The 14249-nt window shown below is 37.4% G+C and overlaps 1 long non-coding RNA gene across 1 annotated transcript in view; it reads right to left on the bottom strand.

The window, feature by feature from the left end:
* LOC101738144 (nuclear pore complex protein Nup160 homolog) overlaps positions 1-10392 on the bottom strand; it is a 32571-nt gene extending 22179 nt beyond the window's left edge. Inside the window, exons 1-19 of the long non-coding RNA XR_005245166.2 lie at positions 10123-10392; positions 9934-10039; positions 9276-9492; positions 9007-9112; positions 8535-8730; positions 8121-8290; positions 7862-8025; positions 7688-7781; positions 6503-6654; positions 5857-6002; positions 4941-5022; positions 4340-4466; positions 3797-3972; positions 3387-3513; positions 3213-3309; positions 2070-2213; positions 1556-1765; positions 1146-1264; positions 386-558 (exon numbers count right to left, since the gene is read on the bottom strand). This is a non-coding gene — a long non-coding RNA (nuclear pore complex protein Nup160 homolog). The remainder of the gene's footprint in view (positions 1-385; positions 559-1145; positions 1265-1555; positions 1766-2069; positions 2214-3212; positions 3310-3386; positions 3514-3796; positions 3973-4339; positions 4467-4940; positions 5023-5856; positions 6003-6502; positions 6655-7687; positions 7782-7861; positions 8026-8120; positions 8291-8534; positions 8731-9006; positions 9113-9275; positions 9493-9933; positions 10040-10122) is intronic.
* Between the last annotated feature and the right edge of the window lie 3857 nt (positions 10393-14249).

Here is a 14249-nt window from a genome sequence, read left to right as displayed (position 1 = left end):
TTTTGCGGGTTTGATTTTTATTACACGATGTTATTCCTTCACCGTGGAAGTCAATCGTGAACATTTGTTGAGTACGTATTTCATTAGAAAAATTGGTACCCGCCTGCGGGATTCGAACACCGGTGCATCGCTTCAACACGAATGCACCGGACGTCTTATCCGTTAGGCCACGACTTCAAAAACCTCCTTTGGAGGTTTGCACAAAACCTCAAAAAAGTTCACTGAAAAAGTCTCAGTAAATGACCACAATTTTACTGATATTATATTTCATCCCATATCATCTCATTTCATTTCATTTCATTTCATAATATTAATTTTCATATTAAAATAAGACTTGACCTTGTCTTAGTTACCAGGACATAAAATCCCTTTAAAAAAAAGCTACCTTCATGTAGTACAGCACGAGGGCTCGGTGCTGAGTGAGGTGCGCGTCCGGCTCGGCCACGAGGTGTCGCAGGAAAGGCTCCGTGCTAACACCTTTGGCTGCCTTGCAGAACGCCGTGTACGCCGCCTCCGTGTCTTCCAGGTCTAGCAGGGCCAACCCCAATATAAACTGACCTGTTTTAATATCAAACAACAAAGTTAATTTTTGCACTTTAATCAAGATCTGTCGGATTACTTGGAATTGAGTATTTTAGCTTCTAAATTTAAAGCACTCCAAACTTATTTCTTTTCGATTTCGTGGTACTACTTTATCGTACATTTATGTTCAAACGGAAAAATTGTGGCTATAGGTAGGTAGATAGTAGTCATAGTCATATAACCTCCAGTGGCTCCAGTAACCACTTAACACCAGGTGGGCTCGGTGTGAGCTCGTCCACAAATCTAAGCGATAAAAAAAATTAAAAAATAATATTATATATATTGGCCATATACAACATATTGTTGCACCGATGACGTCTTATTTACTATACATAATTGTGTTTCTATAATGAACTTGAAACTTAGTATTGCAATCAATTCTACAGCTAATTCAAGATTATCCAATTTGGCAATTTGCCGTATCACTCCTACTAAATATGTCGAATCAGAAATGCATAATAATAATATGTATGCATTACTAAATAATAATTTTTTACTACATGTTAAAAGTATCGAATAAAAATCTAAATTGATTGTAAAAACAATGAGTGTTGTATACTGACGCGAGCACGCATTCCATTCACACCAGGGCTCCAGCATATTGACGTAGGTCTGCACGAGTCGTGGCTGGTTGATTCTTGCTAACCACCAACCAAAATCGAAGCCGCCGCTAACTGCCCAACTAATTCAATTGTTAAAGAAAAGAATCTTGTGACGGTTTTAAATTAATACTATCAGATTGTCAAAATCAAGTTTTCACAGCAAATTATTATAGGTCTGACAATTGAATTAATATTACTATTACTTAGGGTTGACAGCAGTACTTTTTAGCTAATGGTAATAATTAGTCTTTTTTTGTATGAAGAAAGGATCTGGTGGCCGGAAAGCCTTACCAGTTTCATCAGGACAGGTGAGCTGTAAGTAGTCATCGTCCTTCATGGACCACTGATAAATAAAGTTATATCAAGGATACAGTTGATGCGCGAGATGGTAGAGGAAGTGCGGCAGCGCGTGTTGCCAGGCGGTGTGCGTCCGTGCGGCGGCCAGGTGCGCGCGCGCCCGGGCGCCCCCCGGCCCCCGCGCGTATACCCGCACCACGCCCGCGCCGCCCGCGCCCGCACTCACTGCCGCGCCGCCTAGCGCACTCAGCTTCAACCGGAACGCTTCCGACGAATTCGAATTCCTGTTGGACAGCAAACCATATTCAAAATCCTTCATATTCATTTATTTATTTATGATGAATGAATAAAATCTATTGGACACACATATTCTAAAGTCAGATAAGAAACGTTCAGGGAAGATAACTACCGCAGGACAATGTTATCATTTGCATTTATTATTCAATTTAGTTTTTGCGAAATTGCATGTCGAATCGAAAACCTGAAACCATAGTAAAAATCTGTCACATCAATCGATGCACTATTAAATTATGATACGTGTTGAACTCTTTGGGTGTACGTTTTAACAGGTTGAAGGGGTGTAATTACGTGGCGGCATGTGGCGGCGCGCCGTGCAGCCATAGAAGCGCGCGGTAGGCCTGCCAGTGCACGGCGCAGTGTCCGGCGCCCGGAACCGCGCCCGCCCCGCGACACACGCCCAGCGCCGCCAGCGCGCCTCGCACCACGCGGCATCTGACAACAAAAACAAAACCCGTATCTCGCGTACTAGTTCCAGTGGTAACATCCGAGAACGGACTAGAAAGAGGGTAGACATATTTGTATGTTTCAATCATCCTACCCGCAATCGTGAAGCCAACGATAATATTAATAATGTTCAAATAATGAATTACTCTTATAATTCTTGGAACTGCATAATGAAAATGAAGTTATATTACGTACTGTTATATGATAAGTCCTGAGGTGCCATAGCAATTGTACAAAGTTTAAATTTAATTAAATGAATGATTTATGAACGCATAGAGAAATAAGATACAAAGAAACATTTATTTTTTAAATCTATGAATAACTTGTATACTGTTCACTTTAATATTCTTTAAGGTAATTTAGCCTCGTTATGACTTCCCCTTTTCCTTTTTATATATTCAATAGACAGTTACAGCTTTGAGACATTATATTGTAAATTTCAGTATATATATTTTTTTTAATTTCCAAAATTCAATATCAATTACTTTGGCTGTGTGCTGTTTGCCTATAATAACAGCAACACTCATGTCTTCCCGTGCGTGTCATAAAAATAAACTAAGGGAACCAGAGAATGACTACTAGCCTACTACGAACGTCAACAGGTTCTAAGTACGCACTTTTATTGTAATTGTATGTTATTGAAATGAATTTGACACTTTACTAAGAGTCGACAATAAACTATATACCTAAGTTGTAGTTTTATTTGTTGTACTTACCAATTTGGAGTAAAACCTCATTCAGTATCGGCAAATTAGTAAAGAAATTAGTGAAAGAATTTTAGGGTGTGAAAATAACAGTTATTACTACTGTGAAGCAATAGAAGGGTCATGGGGAAATAGTAAACAGTTTTATATCCAAAGACAGATTACTATCATTTTATATCAAGCTATACATTTAATTTTATTTTTCATATGTATTAATTAATAATAATCAACTGATCTAGACTCGAGCTCTTGGCTCCGGCAATACTTTTTTTTTGCGGATTACCTCATTTCAGCCATTTGCCTAATGGCCTCGGTGACCACGGCTACTCCGAGATCGCTGGCAAATAAACTTTCATATTCACCGTCTTCATCATCTTCACCTGTAATTTATTACATTTACAATTCATTCACGATTTATTCTTTATCATAAGTCTTATAGTTATAAGTAAATACTCACTTCTAGACATTTCGATGTCTGGAACATCCAATCTGAGGGCATCGTTCAGTTCCAGTACGGCACTTTGGAGATCTCTGATCGGCTCCAAAATTGCACTAAGTTCATTGATTTGCTGGGGTGTTAAGATCTAGAAGTCAAGTTTTGACCATGCTTTTTATCATTGCATTTGTCTTTATTACGTCCGAAAAATAATAAATCTATGAGACTTTCTACTCGTAAATGCTAATTGGAAAAGATATTTTAATGAAGACCAAAAAAAATAAATATTTGCCAATTTTTATTGCTTAGTTCAAGCGTTATAGTCTACAATACAATTCTTAGTACGGTGGATTCCTTAAGGAATATTAATTGGAATATTTCGAATAGAGAGGGCACATTCAGGTGAGATGGTAACAAGAGAGAGTACGTACAGGCGGCGAGTGCAGCAGATGCAGCAGTCTAGGAAGCAGGCGGTGTTGCGGCGCGGCGGCTGCGAACAGTTGTCGCTCGAGCTGGTGCGCGCGGCTCGGCGAGGCGGCCCGCTCCCAGCACGCGCCCGCCGCCACCACGCGCCGCGCCGCCGCCGACAGCGCGCCCAGCCACACGCCTGCCACAGCAACCGTCACACCACTACAGAACTGCTACCCTTCTACCCTTGCACGATATGGTCTCCCGCGGAAATTTTTTTTTTCGCCGCACTGTATCTTACTAGACCTCTGTCATCTGTCATCATGCTTTGCTGTCTCTTAGTTGTGTATCAGAGACGCTTCATATTCGCTAGTGTAACAGAATATTTTGAGTTCCTCCAATTAAATCGACACACATCGTAACCACTTAATAACTTTACGCCAGGTCAACCGTGAGCCCATCTGCCTAAACCCACCCATTATTAACTCATCATTACTAAAAATATCTATTTTTATAATCAAATGAAAACAGTTGTCAGTGACAAGTTTTTAAATTATTGTGCATACCAGTTCCAGATTCCAGTGTATCTTCAGGTGACAACATCATGCGTTCTAGCGGTTCGAGTTCACAGACTAGAGACACCCCCGCGCGGCGCACAACTGCACACCACCCTCCGCTCTCTATGTCCGTGCCCTGAACGAAATCAATTCTAAATTTCATAATTCAGTGATTCTTAGCCCCCCTTTGTCGCGGCACAACTTTAACGATTGGAAAAGACAGAGGTGAAAGAAAAACTTATATGAAAAATGAGAATTAAATGCCTATTTCTGTTAAAAATATTTTATACATGTTCATTTTAAATAATAATACATCATTTAATAGTTTAACATATCCAAATCTTTACGGTTCACTCGTAATAAAAAAAAGTAATATCATTTACATTTACATTTAAAAAATTTGGCATTCCGCATTAGGCATCATGCTGCGCATAAAAGTGTCAAAATACACACAGTGACTAACTGCCTTTATACAAAAACTGTAAAAAATGAATAATACCGGAATTGGTTCAGATTAATTACATAAAACAAGAAGGCGAGAAAAGCGACCTACTTCATTAAAATCTATTCCAAACAAGCATTACAAGAAAGAATGCAAGCTTGCACTTACATTTTCTGACACCATCAATCCAAGAGGTTTCTGTAACCCTTCCATATACTGCATGCACCAGCTGTACAAATCTGACCAGCATCTAAATTATAGAATTACACTGTGAATGATCGGAAATGCTAACACAAAATACTCTTAATGGTTTAAGTGTTGGGAGGTCGTCCGCCCACTCAGTGAAGTCAAGGAAGTCTCTACTATCTCTATAATATGGCTGTAATACGTTCCAGATCGTAACAAACAAATGTTTAGTGTAAGTATTAGTAAGGATCTGGGTACCCATTCATGCGGGCTAGTATCGCGCCCTCACGAATAAAAGACCTACAGAATGAATTCCGATTATTTGTTAGAGTGATTACTATCTGGTTTAAATAAATTGATGCTCAGACTGTTAGGCAACCGCTTGACGGCGACCTCGGTGTTGCCCTGCGACTAACACATTCCGTACACAATAAAGGTATGTGTTTAACGCTTTTACTTTTTGCCTTGGCTGTAGTTGGATTAGGATTTTACAGGCCTTACCCATAGATTTACTACAGAGAATGCTAAGGTTTGGATTGGTAAATAAAAACAAGAATTAATGGGAAGACTGATTTAGAAAGTCAGACTGTTGGGTGTGATTTTTTTTATTATTATTAGTATGGTGGACGAGCTCACAGCCCACCTGGTGTTAAGTGATTACTGGAGCCCATAGACATCTACGACGTAAATGCGCCACCCGCCTTGAGATATAAGTTCTAAGGTCTCAAGTATAATTACAACGGCTGCCCCACCCTTCAAGCCGAAACGCATTACTGCTTCACGGCAGAAATAGGCAGGGCGGTGGTACCTACCCGCGCGGACTCACAAGAGGTCCTACCACCATCCACAATAATTTAATTGAATTGATCCACCATGAAAATAATAATTTTGCACGTACTTGTGCATAAGATGTGTTTGATCTGTGGAGGCGGTGCGCGCCGCATGCAGGCGGAGGCGGGCCAGCACGGCGGACACCGCCGCCTCGCCCAGCTCCTCCTCCGCCGCGCCCCCCGCGCCCCCGCCGCACCACGTGCGCGCATAGATCTGTCGTGCATTACATGTTATACTGGGTGTTAGGAGACCGCTTCCGAAACAGAAGACTGACGATAGTACTGATGACCACACCTTTGACGATGGAGTTATTTAGACAAATCTTGTGTAAATAAATATTTAAGCGATCGCGCTAGTCTGCGCCGCGCCCGTGCGTTCGTTGATCCGAGCATCAGCTGTTTTTGATTGTGTGTTTCATTGCTGGGTTTTTTTAAGTGAAATAATGATTTTTTTATGAAACTATCGTTTCATTTAGCTGTACTAACATGATAGAGCGTAAATAATGCTAATAAAACGTTTTAAAAATATATTTTTAAATCAGGATCCATTTTTTTTCCGTCCCATCATCAAAGGTGTCATTAGTACTATTGTCTGTCTTCGTTTTCGGAGGCGGTCTCCTAACATCCAGTATATACTATATTATCTATTTCAATGCTAAATATCTATGCAATGATTTTTAGTTTAATATTACTGTTATGCACGCGTGCAATTACCACCAGAGCTTTTCTGATGACCGAATGTGGAAATAGGCCCGGCGCAAGGAGTCTATCGCGGTACTGGTTGTGATTTGATAGTTGCGGCAAGGGCGGGGGAGGCTCGCGGCCCGCTACTGCCTGCCAGGACACTTCGGCGCCCAGGGAACTACCTGGAACACATTATGAATATCAGGACCATAGCAATAACGTTGGATTTCCTTTGCTCTTTTGAAATCGCTGTTATACAAAGTCCTGTGGTGGTTTTTTTCTGGTATGTCGACTAGTTGACGATGATAATTTTTTGACTATGATATTAAAATTTCTTTATTTCATAATGTATAATGAGTACACGTGCTCACGGCTCACTTAGTGTTGAATTAGTACCGGAGCTCATAGACATCACAAAGTGAATGCCGCCACACACCTTGAAGCTGAATTTTCAATACTAATGTAGTATAATGGTTATCCCACCCTTCAAATCCGAACGCATTACTGGTTCAGTGCTGAATAAGACAAGGTGGTGGTACTTGCTAGTGTGGGCTCAAAAGGTTTGCTTCTTATTACACGATGTTATTTCTTCATCTTTTAAGTCATGCATGAAGGTTATAAGTACGTATTTCAATACGAAAATTGGGATCTGCCTGCGAGATTTGAACACTGGCATAATCGCATCGCTTGATATGAGAATACCTGGCATTTTACCCTTTAGGTCCCAACAATTTAAAATTAAACCCATACTAATATATAAATCTACAGTGGTTTTTACGGATGTTCCGTTATAACTACTGAACCATGCATCCGATTAACTTGAAACTTGGTATCCATGTAGAAAATACACGTACTTAATGGATAGGCTAATATTTATATGAGTGTTGGACTCCCTACACCAGTTGCGTGGGCGTTAATGATGAGAATTTTTGTGGGGGTGAGAAATAATAATGTTAATTTTAAATGGCCAGCAAAGCGGACTGATACAGCTAGTTTTAATATAAAATCCCATGCAATCAGTGTTTTTGTGAGATATTAATGAACAATACTTTACTCATACATAATCTCATTTTTTCACATCAAGCTAGCAAGCATAGTGGAGTTCAAGAAAAGGTTCGTCGCATGAGCGACAATTTTCTAAAGAGCTGTCTTAATAATATTATGTTTCCTACCTTTTATTGCTTAGAAAATTCAAACATTTTAATATCAACATACATGTCATCATGGTATCGCCATCGGGTTGACTCCACAGTGCCCAAATGACATGATTGCTGTCTCCATAACCAATTTTATAATCTAAAAGATCCAACTGCAACAAGTACATATTTAAACAATACATCAAAATCGTGAAAGTGATGTAGCAATTTCTATGTCATGAGTAAATATTACCTGAGGACCAAATATTCGGCAGATATGTGAAAACTTTATAAATCCCCCTACGGGATCATGCATCTTCATCACAACAAATTCACATTCATTTGGAAAAGATAAATATGCAACTAAAATGACACTGCCATCCAATCCAATTGTTTTCTGTAGCATGTGACCATGTGCTGTCATGGAATAGGAAAATTTGTTACTTAGCATTTTGCAAATTCACAGTACATACATATTATTATATAAATTAAGTAATATCAAACAAACTTACGTGGTGGCTTCGGTCTCACGTTTGTTTGTGAAAGTGGGGCAGACACAGAAATTGGTGCACCTCCATCATCAATGGGCCATGCTCTAAGACACGCATCACCACACACAGCCACAATTACATTTTTTGTAATTACCACACCATAAGTTTCAACTCCATCAGTAGTCTTGCCTCTGTATTAAAATTAAGCCTTATCAGTAACAATGACCTATAAGTCTATACAAGGAGCTACTACCACCCTAAGCTCTGATAACCACTTAAAACTGAATTCATCACCCATCTATCAAAAAAAGGAATATTCCAACTTTAAATAACATATTGCAGTTACAGTGTAATATCTAAATTTAAAAAAAGAAATTTACAATTAACTACCCGTGCAAAGAAAAAGGTTAATTCAACTATGTAATGCATAAATACCTGAGAGCTCCTGTAATTCCTGATAAGAAACTGGGTACAGTTGATTCTCTCTTTAATACAGTAGTGACTGCTGCTCCAGTTACTGGCAGTTTTATAAGTAACAAACTGCCCTCACCTTCATGTCCAAATGCAAGTGCAAATATAGCTTCACCATTTTCACGAAGCAGTGAAGAACATGTATGGGCTACTCCAGTGGCTAAAATTATATTTTAACTCATAATTAAAATAATTTAATACTCTGCATGGAACAAGCTGTTTGCAAAGTTCATAGCAAAATCACACAAATTGTGTAAACTGATGGCAAATACCATTTGTGAGCAATTGTCACATTTTTTAGTCACTGTTTATGTTCAGTAGCTCACCACAGTAGTGTAAACTACTAAAATAAACTGTGGAGATTAAAGTAAACTTTAAAATATGTGTACAAGTGCCTTATGTTTAATCATTTTAAATAATATTATTGTCAACTTACTGGCATTAGAATACTGATTTAAAATAAAATAATTATTAGGGTTGTTTATAGAAGATGTATCATGACATATAGAAGGTGATGTACTGCTCATTGATCCATATGTACACTGAAATATCAAAAAACATTTAAACAACCAATATTTTTTCTACCTAATAATTTGAATAATTAAATGATTAAAAAATGTGTTTCATGTAGAGCAATAATAATTTAAATAATATGGTCTCATTGGTCTAAAATTTATCTTTTTATGATACTTTAAATTCCCTCACCTTTTTATCTAATATTGAAGGATGTGGAAAAACTAGTCTATGTACTGACGAAACTGTAGCAGCTAATATAACAACATTGTTTGTACTACTGCGTTCATAAACAGTAATATTACTCAGTGGAGGAGTTCCTGGAGCTACTTTACATCTCAAGTTTGCAGAAGAGAGATTTAAATCTAGTGAAGCTTCCGATATCTCAATTGCATCTGATGTAGTTTGCCTGAAAAAGCCATTAATAATACCTGCACATACATTGTATACCTTGTCGGATCAAATTCTGTGACATGAGAATTTTTATATAATATGTTCTCTACAATCGACTTTTCAACAAAATTTATCTATTTTATTACTATTATTAGTATTTTAATTTTCGTTGCAAAGTGGATTGTAGCTCAACAGGATACTGTAATTTGTCAAATAAAATCTAATATTTTAAATAATTATTACATTATATTAAATATAAAATGACAGTTAATGATTATTTAAATCTAAATCAAAGCATAATGTGAGGTATGGATAAAAATGGGCTCTGGTGCAGCACAATGTGCACACATAACTGACCAATTCCTGGATTTATGCAGGACTTAATTAAAAATTATGAGCCAGTGTGGTAATCTACAGAATTCCAAAGAATTTTGTGTAACTTGTTTAAAACAATTACCAGTAAATAAAGCGATTCCTGGTGTAGAACTTCGTTGAATCCTTATACCAGTAACCGCCGGCTTTTTGCGGTAATTTGATGTCTTGTAAAGTACTGTGAGTACCACCTAGAAAAGTAAATAAAGACAAACAAATTTATTACTAAGCTATTGTAAGTGTAGAATATTTTATAAGTTGGACATATTAGTACCTGTGTTAAGTACAATTTCTTTCCATTTCTCTGGAATATTATGATTTGGAGCAATCTCCTTGAACGTGACCGGCATAGCTTCAAGAAATTCCATGGTGAACTTTGTAATACAAAAGCCCCCAAGTCAGATATTTTAGTGAATCAACTTAAATATAACTGAAAACAAATATTTTTAGTTGAGAGTTAACCTCACAAAGCATAGTTAATACACTTCTTTGAAGGGATTTTATGATCTGGTAGAAGTGGTAAATAAGACCTTTAGGTCAAAGATAGTAGATACACATTTTTTTTAAGTAATTTCATGACCTGGTAACTAAGATCTTTAGGTCAAGTCTTATTTAAATTTTAATGATACGTAACTTTTTTAAATGATAATGATATTATGAAATGAAATGAAGTTGATTATTATGAAACATGGCATGAAGTGAAATGAAAACGAAATGAAATAACGTGAAATGAGATGATATGGGATATAATATAATCTCAGTAAAATGGTGGTCATTTACTAAGATTTTTTCAGTGGACTTTTTGAAGGATCCCGAGAAGCTACGTCCAGTGGCTTTGTTTCGTTTTCCCACATTTGTGCACTTTCACTGATATTAAACAGTTAATAAACCACCATTATTACACATTTAAACCCGAAGAAACACTAAATAGACAAAATAAAACAAATCACACAACTTCACTCCTCGCGTTCCCGCCAAAAAGTCTATTACAGATTACCTTTCATCTACCCATAGATAGTACACTAATTTATTTTACTTGTTCATTTGACAAAATAAACTCAACAATATCTAAGGTTACCACGGTACGAACACACTGAATAAGAAACCTACTATGAACGAACATAACATTGTCTATGGGTAGGACCCACGATTTCGTACCTTCCTAAAAAAGGTTTTTACGTTTTTGATTCTTAAACGAATAGGTATTTTTAATTTTGTTGTGATGTGTACTGTGCTGTGGAGTTAAATGACAAACAAAATAGCAATGGAAAAAAAACGCGGGAAACCTTTGAATTTGGCGGGCGCGGTTTTTGTTTGAATTTGTTGAAAAATATTTTTTTTTAATCTATTAAGTGATCAGAATAGTTAAAACTTGTATATATTTGTAATTTTTATTATTATTTAAATTTTTTTGTATTTTATTCTTTTTTTCTTCGAGTTGGGGTAAGTTTTTTATATTTATATGAACGAGCCTCCGGACCCGGGGGGCACAGCGCCCCCCGCGGTTGCATTTGTCACAATCTCCAACGAATCCGGAATGGATTCTGACTGCTCTTTGGTGTCTAAAAGGAAGCTGAAGCGTAACCAGCTCCACAAAATTTGTAAAAATTGTAACAAAAGGAAAAGAAAAAATAATACAGAAACATTTAAACAATCGGACTGTCAATGCAAAGACGAATTTACTGAGAGCACTATTGATTTGCCTGCACCTGGTCCTTGCACTGATACATCTTCAAAGCCCGTTCCTCCCACTGATATGTCTCATAAAGCCTCCACACAAATTGGTAGGGCTAGTTATGATGCCAATGACCACGGCCCGTTTGTGGTACACGTGCAGAAAATACAGTCTGCTGATGATGATGGTACAACATTACACCCAGTTGTGTTTGGCAGATTTTTAAAAAAAAATTTTTTCAAAAATATTGTTAACGGAAGTTTGAAACGTATTGGCCGAAATAAAATGACACTTTCTTTTAATAATTATACAGACGCTAACAGCTTTGTCACTTCAAACTGCTTAGCTACAAACAACATGAAGGCTTTTATCCCAACTTTTAACATTACGAGGATGGGTTTAGTTAGGGGAGTCCCAACTGAGTGGTCCCCTGAAGATATTATGCAGAACACTAATGTACCCATTGGGTGTGGGGAAATTCTGAAAATTAGAAGACTAAACTATAAAGTCATGATAAACAACACACCCACATGGAAACCTTCGCAAACAGTCGTGTTTACATTTGATGGACAAGTTTTGCCCAAACGTGTATTTATGTGTTATAATTCTATGCCTGTTAAATTGTATATATACCCAACCATCCAGTGCTTTAATTGTTGCCGCTTTGGGCACACCAAGGTCCAATGTAGGTCAAAGCCCAGGTGCTTCAAGTGTGGTCAGGGCCACACTGGAGATACTTGTAATGTGGAGGAAGACTGTGTATCTTGCTGCTTATGTTCTGGGCTGCACTTTGCTTCGAGCAAAAAGTGTCCAGAGTACGTGAGACAAACAGATATTAAAGTAACAATGGCAGAGAATAGCTTATCCTATATTGAAGCGTCAAAATTACATCCCCCCATTTCTAAATCATTTGCTGATATTGTATCCTCTCTCCCAACTAAATCTGTTCCTGGTGGAAATACAGTATTGCCTGGTTCACCATCCTCACGTACAATATCTTATAAAAAAACAGTCTTCACTAAACCCAGAACTCCTCCTCAACACAGTAAAGGTTTTGATCATGTAGCACATGAGTCTCTTGTAAGGGACTACAATATGCCAGAGCCTTCTAATGGATATGCATTACCATCCTCGTCTAATGCAAATTCACAACAGACAATAGCAGAGTTAATTACTATATTGATCAAATTACTTTCTGAACCCAATTTATCTATACCGTCCCACGCTGCTAATTTAATTCGTACTTATACTAATATTAATAATGGCCAACATGGACAAGTTAGTTCAATGGAATTGCCGCAGTATTATAAACAAAAAGCATGAAATTATACATATTATAAATACTTTTAATCCTTTTATATTTTCTCTATCTGAAACCTGGCTAAAGCCAGATTTTGTATTCAAAATCCCTGGTTATTCGTGCTTAAGAGAAGACAGGGCTGATGGATATGGTGGTGTATGCCTACTCATCAGAAACTCTAGCACCTTTTCTTCCTTCCCTCTCCCTTCACATAGTAACTGCTTTTCTGTCATTGCAGCTATTGTTGATGGTATCTGTTTTGTCTCTATCTATGTCCCTCATCCCTCCTTGCAAATCTTCAATGAAATTAAAAACTTCATTTCAGTTCTTCCTCGGCCTTTCATGATTCTGGGTGATTTCAACTCTCATCACACATCTTGGGGTAGTTCAGTATCTAATAGTTATGGTTATGAATTATTAGATATCTTAGACATGTATAGCCTGTGCATTTTAAACTCGGGTTCTCCTACTCGCCTCACAAAGCCTGGTGAAGTAATTAGTGCCATTGATCTGTCCATTTGTACTCCCCAGTTAGCATCTTCTCTATCTTGGTCTACTTTGTGTTCCACTTATAATAGTGATCACTATCCCATAATCATTTCATTTCCCTGTAAAAAAAAGGATACAATGTGTATTCAAAACTCTCGCCTCAAACACAAAATCATAGACTCTAAATGGAGTCAATACACGTTATTAATAGAAGAGAAAATTAATAATTGCTCAGAAGTTAATGTCATAGATAATAATTATTTCAAAGCTATTTTGTTAGAATCGGCTGATAATGTTTTTCCAAAGAAAAAGCCGTGTAGTAATAAGTTGTCATCTCCACCGTGGTGGGATGAAGAATGTACCAATGCTATAAAGAAACGCAAGGCAGCAGAGCGTAATTATCACAATAATATGTCTATGAAAAACTACGAGGCATTAATGACTATAATGAAAGAGGTTAGAAAACTATTTAAAAAAAAGAAATTTGACGGGTGGAGGAAATTTTGTAGCACTATATCACCTGAAACACATGCTACTGTCATATGGCGAAATATCAAAAGATTTAGATCAGCTGTCAATCCTTCTAACGCATTGTTGCTGCCTATAGAATTAGCAGATCAATTCCTTGATCGTTTGGCTCCTCCTTCTGCTCCACTCAACGATCCTATCCTGTCTTATAAGCAATATAACTCTGATGCCCCTTCTTCTCTAAATCTAACTTTTACGTTAGGGGAGTTAAAAGGTGTATTAAATCACGTCAAAGACAGTGCTCCAGGGGAAGATGGGATTCCATATTCCTTTTTGTCTCACCTTGGCGAAAAAGGATTAAATTACTTTTTAAATTTAATAAATAAAATTTTACTGACAGGTGACATTCCACCGTCATGGCGAAGTCAAATAGTATTGCCATTTTTAAAGCCGTCTAAGGTACAATCTG

This window comes from Bombyx mori, chromosome 11 (genome assembly GCF_030269925.1).
Source record: "Bombyx mori chromosome 11, ASM3026992v2".
Taxonomy (NCBI): domain Eukaryota; kingdom Metazoa; phylum Arthropoda; class Insecta; order Lepidoptera; family Bombycidae; genus Bombyx; species Bombyx mori.
Note: the sequence above shows the minus strand (reverse complement) of the source record. Positions and strands in the feature narration are given on the sequence as shown.